The 8,249-nt window shown below is 37.0% G+C and overlaps 1 long non-coding RNA gene across 2 annotated transcripts; it reads left to right on the top strand.

Moving 5' to 3' along the window:
- The first annotated feature begins 265 nt into the window (after positions 1–265).
- LOC131384177 (uncharacterized) lies at positions 266–7,597 on the top strand. 2 transcript variants are annotated; one of them, XR_009214758.1, is made up of 4 exons: positions 266–405; positions 795–859; positions 2,665–2,748; positions 7,065–7,597. It is a non-coding gene; the product is annotated as an uncharacterized LOC131384177 (long non-coding RNA). The 2 variants fall into 2 exon arrangements; XR_009214757.1 differs by lacking the exon at positions 7,065–7,597 and adding an exon at positions 6,615–6,715.
- Positions 7,598–8,249: the final 652 nt, after the last annotated feature.

Raw genomic sequence — 8,249 nt, 5'->3', positions numbered from 1 at the left:
CTGTGGAGATATGTTTAGTCACTACTCTCAACTAGTGTCAAGACTTAACACCAATTTTTTCCTGCCTTGGGGCTTTATCCAAATTTCCAAATACTTATTACAGAAGCTTAAGAAATATTTTAGCTCTTCCACAGCTTTGTAGAGAATTGCAACACACATTAGCATAGTAAATCTTGATAAGTTTATAATTATTTTTGAAACTTATTTAATCTTATTTAATCCAATATTCCCTAACATTATTAACTGTGGAAACTTTCTCCTGTGGTAGTTAACAATTCTGCAGAACATTTTAGAAATGGTAACATAAGTATAAACAACGAAACAGTGAGATTCTGATACCAACTTCCAGTTCCTCCTCACCAAGACTTTGTGAAAACTCGTCAGCTCATCTGGCAAAACGAACAGGTTATGTTCTGGTTCCTTCTGGATGTTCTTTTTAATATCTCACACTTTTCCAGGCTTTTGCTGGTCTGTAATTGAAAGTCACTTTTTCATATGGAGGCCCTTAATCTTACGTTTCTGTATAACTTATTAAAAGGTTATTTTAAGGGCATGAACGAGAGGCCTCTTAAAGTCTCACTCTTCTTACTGCCCAGAGGTAGTTGGGCTCTGTTTGTTGTATGCTGCCTCTTTTTTTCTAATTAGAGTGATCTGTTTGTTATCTACTGTCTGGGTTCTGGGTGATCTGTTTTCTCTCTTTGTGAAGCAGGGAGGGTGGAGTTTTTAAATATCCTTTTGGCAGGAAGCATAACTTTCTGATATGAATCTAAACTGGGAAATCAATCTCTCCTCAGGCAAATACACAGATACCAGGACACTTCCTTTTGAACACTTGGCTGCAGAAGCTAAGAGACATGGGGTAAGGAGATGAGAGATCTATTCCCAATACTCCTAATGATTTTTTTCTGCGATTGAGAACAGAATATCTGGGAAAACATGTTATATGTATGAAGTTCTTCATTGTCCAACAGCAGTCTCATAGATACAGGTCAAACCGATATCTAAAGACATTGGTGCTTGATAGAGAATGCCAGAACAAAAAACCAGGAGAACCACTACAAAGTCATATAACAAAAATAGCTCCTGGCATTTTAATCTTACTCTGTGATTCTGGTGGTAGTCAATTTAATGCTATTTTGATTTATGTAGCACTGAGAATGGTACTGCCTATATGTAGATCTGAGCTAGCTGACATTTCCTAAAGGAATACAAAATCGCAAAAGAAAAAATTTGTATTATTATTATTATTTGTATTAACCACTTGAGGTATTCTTCTAAAATAACATTCTAAGATAGCATTGCCCAAAAGAAGTTTCTGAAGTGATGGAAATGTTCTGTAATCTGCACTGTCCAATACGGTAGCCAACAGCCACATGTAGCTATTAAGCATCTGAAATTTGGCTAGTGTGGTGGAAGAGCTGAATTTTAAATATCATTTAATTTTCATTCAGTTTAAATTTAAATAGCTACATTTGCCTAGTGGCTACTGTACTGAGCTGTGCAGCTCTAAGAAGCTTGCTCTATAGTTAGCCAATAGAAGTATCAAATCAAAAGGATCTTTGCTTGTTTTCCGAAATTAAGTGAAAAACACACAAATCATAATCTGTAGTCTGTCATCTATGTTTCTATTTATGGTAATGTTTATGTGTGAGTTAGTCATGTAAGAGACATAGCAATGTAGGCCATTAAACATACTGAGTCTCTAGAAGGCACCATGCCTGGTACTAGGTGCAGGAGAAGATAGCAGAAATCACACTAGACAAGGTTGTGAAAAGTAATTTATAGTATCTGGGATAAATTGATCATGGAATAAGAAACAAAACAAACAATTAGGCAAAATAGTAATTAATGCACTAAAGGAGAATGTTAAGTACTCACAAGCCAAAATATTTAAATAAGTTGGGTTTTCTTTTACTGACAACAAAACTAACAAGAAAACATAAAGCTGGTAAGGAAATCTTAATCTTGGACTTGTTTGGTAATGATCTCTTGTCGCTTTTCTTCTGCCTTACCACCAGAGTTCAGCATCCAGATCTCGACAGAATACATTCTGAGTCCTAGTGGATTCAGAAGCTTAAGCATTCAACAAAAATAATGCATTCCCAAATACTCCTAAAACTTAACTTTAGTCTGGGTTGGCTCAGGTTTAACTTTAGTCATTTTTTTTTTTGTAACTTTAGCACACGGCAAAACAAAATTGAAATGTCAATAAAAACGTATACTGCCAAATACATTGGAACATTAAAAAGGCCACAGGGGAGATTTTGACAACTAGTGATAAGTTAAATTTAAAGTGACATAAGTACATACAGTTGGCTAAAGTAAGTATAATTTATTTGTCAATATAACAGCCTTTAAAAAGATCACAAAATCAAGAGGTTATAAACCATTACATGAAGATTGAGTTACAATATTCTTTCCAAACATTAGCAGAGTAAATTGAACTGGATGAAGCAAAGAAATGTACAGATGAAAAAAAAAAGATGAAGGAAAGTAAAATGTAATACAAGAGGAATAAAGTACTTGAAAAAATTACAGTGAAATAGCCAGACTCCAGTGGGAAATGGATTCTTTAATGTGATATATCCATAATCTGATTTTGGTTTTAAATGCAAAGTAAAAATATGAAAAAAGCATTGATATCATAATGTGTTCTCTTTGCAGATATGCGAATTGATTCTTACATGATATGAGAGATATAGGCGAGCCAAAAGACTGCAGAGCTTCCAGTTTTATCTCCTCAGCCAGGTATTAACAAATCATTTTTTGAAAGTCCAACATTAAATAGATACCAAAAACCTAGTTTCATTCATTTTGCCCTGAATGACATTTTATAAATTTAAAGTTCGCTAGCTTCAAGTATTTTTCTTACGCTTTAGTCTAAACATTATTTGATTTTACTTTATCTTATTAAATTATCTTAGTACACCCCTTAATGTATGTATGTTAAAATGCTTAGAAGAATCACTGAATTTCTTCGTTAATCTATTTTCTGTTTTAAAAAAGCCTTAATACATTTTATTTATTTTCCCACTCAGACTTTGTCTCAAATTATTCCTTTATTATCTTTTACTCTCTGATATGTAAGACACTGGCTATGATTTTTCAAATCATTTTAAGTTAGTCCTTCTCTACATATGCAAAATGATGTGGGAACTTGACATCCCATACTTCCTTAAATACTCAAGATTTATTTGATCTGTTTGTCTATCTTCAGCAATTGCCTCAGTTTACCCTACCCATTTCTTGGTTATCTGAAACCCTCCAACAAGCATCCCTACAGACAGATTGCTTGGTCAGGGGTGCCCTGAATGAAGTTAGATGTATTTGCCTACCCAGTCCACAATACATGAGAAGACGACATGTGATTCTCATCTTACAAAAGAAGGAGCGATGTCAGTCCAGGTTGTCATCAGTAGAGTGTGGATGTAAAACTTGAAGTGATCCTGGAACATAGAGATAAGCTATCTCTGACCTTGAAGACATGCAACTTTTGAATAAATTACTCAGCTATGGAGATCACGGCAGGCATGAACTACAGGTGGCTAATAGCCTATATAATTTTGGTGTATATACAAATTATTGTCGTTTATAGGGAACTGTAAAAAATAATACCAAAAACATTTTTGTTGCTTATGGGTTTTTTTGTTTCAGTTTTTGGTTTTTTTTGAGATGGAGTCTCGCTCTGTCACCCAGGCTGGAGTGCAGTGGTGCAACCTCGGCTCACTGCAAGCTCCGCCTCCCGGGTTCACACCATTCTCCTGCCTCAGCCTCCCGAGTAGCTGGGACTACAGGCGCCTGCCATCATGCCCAGCTAATTTTTTGTATTTTTAGTAGAGGCGGGGTTTCACCGTGTTAGTCAGGATGGTCTCAATCTCCTGACCTCATGATCTGCCTGCCTCGGCCTCCCAAAGTGCTGGGATTACAGGCGTGAGCCACCGTGCCCAGCCACTTATGTTTTTCTTTTTTAAAAAAAAAATTCTAAATGTGTTGCATGTTGGTATAATTTGTGTTATGGGTTTCTTAGGTTTTTATGTTAACACTTTATAGCCTGGAATCCCTAAAACATACAATATTATATAAACTTAGCTCTATGTATAAACTATCATTACTCAACTACTTGAAAATATTTTAAATTGTGATGGCTTTCATTTTGGTCTTTTCTCAAAGCAGGTTCAAATGTAATTTTTGCTTATGCCAGTCTTTGGGCATTTTAGCATTGCTGCCTTATAAGAACTTCCTTCCTCTTAACTGGCTATAAATTGTTAGCCTGTAAATTGCACATTACAAAGTAAAGAAGTTTTCTTTAGTTAAAAATATAAATCTTGTTGAAATACAGACACAAGAATGATTCATTTGAATGCTGCTAACAATTGCCCCTTCCACACACACATTGAAAGCTATGTCCTTACTAAGTTAAATGTGAGTGATAATTAAAATGTAATATTAAAAGTTTATCAAAACTTATATTTCTGTAAAGTATTTAAGTCCCATACACCAGAAGAATATATAACTAAAGTGGCATATATTTCACACATTATAATAAAAATCTATTTTTTCACGTATCAGTAGAAAACTGCAAACGTATACTACATACAAATGTAAATTAAAACTATAGCCATTCTTTCACCACAGGAAAAATGTCGGAAGGATATTTTCAATCATGAAGTGTGTAGGTACACTCATTAACCTGTGGGAATTAACCATCTGGCACATAACATCCTTACAGGTTTGAAAGAGAAATAAGTACTTCTCAACAAAACACTTTCCATTCACTATGCAGAAGAGTCATTAATTGAACACTCACTGTTGAGTTGAAACACAAGGAAATAAGATCTGCGGCACAGAAGCAGGTCACCCTTAAAAAGTTATTAGAACCCCAGTGACATTGATAAAAGACCACTCAACAACTTTTTGCCAAACCAAAGACTCAACAACAAAAAAAGACATCTGTGTACAAAAAAGCGGTCCCAATCCTGGGCATCTGCAGGAGTTTACATTCCAGGTCTGTTTATCTATATACCTATAATAACATTCCATAGATTAATCACTGCTCCTCCACCCACAGATTTAGTTTTGGAAGATGATGGTACATTGAATAAACCTGAAATGCACCTGTGCTGACATACAGTCCAATTTCATTAGTCTCTGTGATACTACAGAACCACCAAAACAGCAACCCGAGACCTTCTTACCCCAAATAAATGGAACAAGTAGTTAGATGTTAAGAACAAAAATGTTGGTAAAAGTAAAATTATTTACCCTAATATTCCCACAGTAAGACAGTACACTATAACTTCAAGCAATACAAATTATATATACCTCGTTAACAAAGAATCATAAAAACTAAACATTTGTTCTCTTACAAAATCAATTCTTATCACTCTGTTAGGGGATCACAGTAGTACAGGAGGATGTCTTCATCTGTTGAGTAAGCATTACTTGAGTGCCTCCTATGGATTCATATTTCTATTTGAGGCTTAACAAAACACAAAATAAGTAAAGGATGTTGCTCAGGAATTCAGACTGTAATTAGGGCAAAAAGCTACACACACATGAGTCAACTTGTAAATCATTCTTAGGCTACAGGTATGTTTATGAGATTATTCTGGAAAAATCTTAAAACCACTGTAAAGTAAATTTAATCAAAAAATGTTTCTTGTACCAGGTAAAACTTAATATATGAGTTTGAAAGAAAAGGAGGCTTTGGATTGAAGGGGAAGAAATGGAAAAACATTATAAAAGAAGAAGAAATGACAGAGGGGAGGGGAGAAGAAAATGTTTCCTTGCTAGAATAGAAGGCCCCATGAGAAAGCAGTGAGGGATGAATTGTGAAAGATACATTGGGGCTAATGGGGATCCTTGGATATTGAAGTATAGGGTTTGAAGCAATAGGAAGATACTCTACATTTTTCTTTTTCAGAAAACAGAAATATTTAATCCTTTTTCCACAAATTAGAACTTGCTTTATCCTCAGAGCATAGCTTGATATGCATACATACACACTTACAATTTGTTTCACAAAGTGTTAGACTGGTATTGCAGTGCAGGACTTGGGAGCAAATCATTGCAGGAGAAAAAGATGTGAAAAAAGCCACACTTCTGACTGGTCATCTGGAAAGTCAACGTTTTTCTAATTCTATCTTGTTACTTATTATTCCAAATTATTCTTTATCATAATCTTTCTTTTCAGGGGAGAGAATTATTATGAGAAGTGCTGCCATGAATTTTTCTTTCCCACCATCAGTGCAAGAGCCCAAAATGTTCTCAATCAAACCCACTCACCCACTTCCAGAAACATGTCAACCAGGGGGATCAATCCATCTCCTGAAATTTCCGTTTCTCCCAATATGCTCTGCTGCCAAATTCTCTGAAGTCCCCGAACCTCAAAATTCCAAGTATCAAAGTCAGTGCCAGGTGTCAAACCTGAAAGATAAAAGCAGAGAAGTTCCCCTCTGCCAGCCCTGGGTTTCCACTTCTCAATAATAATAATTATAATAACAATAATTTTTTTAAAATCCTAGCTTCCTGTAATTATGGAAAAGAAAAACTTTTTGCCAAGATCGTCTCCTCCCCTTTCCTCATTCTTGCTCCCCCATTCCTCTGCCAACAAGGTCTTCTCTCCCACTTGAGGGCTGGACCACATGTGATTCCCGTGGCACGCTGCTTCTCCTGAGCACTCTACAGCCGTCCTCTAGCCAAACCCAGCACCGGTCAGATGGGGAAAAACCAGAGATAGGAAGGTGCTCACACGCGGGAGGTCACAGTGGAGCCTCCGTGAGAATTTGTGAGTGACCTCCAGGGCATCCTAATTCTTGATCATTCATCACTGCCTCATTTCTGTCTCTCTCCCCAACCCTGACCTTTGACACTGGGGGGTCTGAGTGAAGGGGGACCTGCCTGAAATCAGGGCCCAGGAGAGGAGGGGAGAAGGGGGCTCTTTCGCAGTCAGTGATTCAGTCTCAACTTGTCGAAGGACTACACTGGAGGCTTTCCACCGCTACCCCAGTTGGTTCCAACAAAGGTAAAAAATGAATGTTCCTGATTTTCTTGTGTAATTCCAGTCACCAGAAGAAGGTTACAGGTCATGAACTGCAGACTCAGGAAGATAAATTGGCAAAGCAGCACTGTGATGGAAGAGCTCCTGGCAGCAATGGAAATACTGAAGCCCAGCAGAAAGAGTCTAAGTCGAGGAGGCATGAGGACAAGATGATCTGTAATTGCCCTTGTTTGCATGGGTGAGATGTCACCATTCCCATACATTCACAGAGCAACCCACAGAGTGAACTATATACCAAGTGAGCAGAGGATAAAGTAGGATGATCACAGGAAGGGTAAACAGGCCCCTCCCTAACCTGGAGTACCCTCACAACATTTGCTCAGCAATTTATGACAAGTCTGCTTTTTATCCTGCTGTAGACACCTAAATGAGCCCAGTATCCCAGTTAAGTCCTGAACCCCCAAAATTCATCTAGGCTCATATGCTGCCCTATTGACATTGCTGCTCTTTTCCTGGTTCCCTCACATCAACTCTCCAGTTTGTGTGACTATCCCACACCCACAACCATTTTTAGTTTTTATGTTAGCTCTTATTCTAACCGGCAATGTGGATTAATGTTTTAATTTTGATGTTACCATTCCAATTCCTACCTCAAAGCCTTTCTCCTAGTTGGAATCTAGCCTCAAGTCCTAAGTGCCATGCACCCTTGAGATTCACATGCTTGTCTATTTTGTGTCCAATTATATCTTCTCTTCATTTGAATTCACATGAATAATTAAAATCAGAATTTGAATGGTCTCTGCTACTAAATCTATTTTTTAAAGTATATGTAGTTCAGGAATCACTCTAACTTCCTATGTACTCAAACTAGAGAAGTCTTATACTCGTTCCGGAGCCAAACGTATTAGACCACAAAGCCTTTGGCAAAGCCCTTGGCTTTTGGAATTCAGACTAGTGCCTGAGACAATTCCTTTGCAAGTTAAGATTTGGAGAGTTTACTAAACACGTGAAAGACTGAAATTATCTCCATAGCCACTTCCTTAATACTCCATTCTGTGTTACTCTGAAAGACAGTTTCTTTAAGTCCAAATTTCTAAGGAAAGATTCTTTGCGCAAGACATTCCTCTAGCACTTCATGCTTTTCCTTGGAGAATTTTCTCAAACACTTATAAGACCAAGTACAGTTTATAAGGCCAGCTACTTTTCAGATATTGAAATCCCTCAAGCCTTAACCCCAGGTGGTATGGCC

Source organism: Hylobates moloch, unplaced genomic scaffold, assembly GCF_009828535.3.
Source record: "Hylobates moloch isolate HMO894 unplaced genomic scaffold, HMol_V3 SCAFFOLD_9, whole genome shotgun sequence".
In the NCBI taxonomy this organism is placed as follows: domain Eukaryota; kingdom Metazoa; phylum Chordata; class Mammalia; order Primates; family Hylobatidae; genus Hylobates; species Hylobates moloch.
Note: the sequence above shows the minus strand (reverse complement) of the source record. Positions and strands in the feature narration are given on the sequence as shown.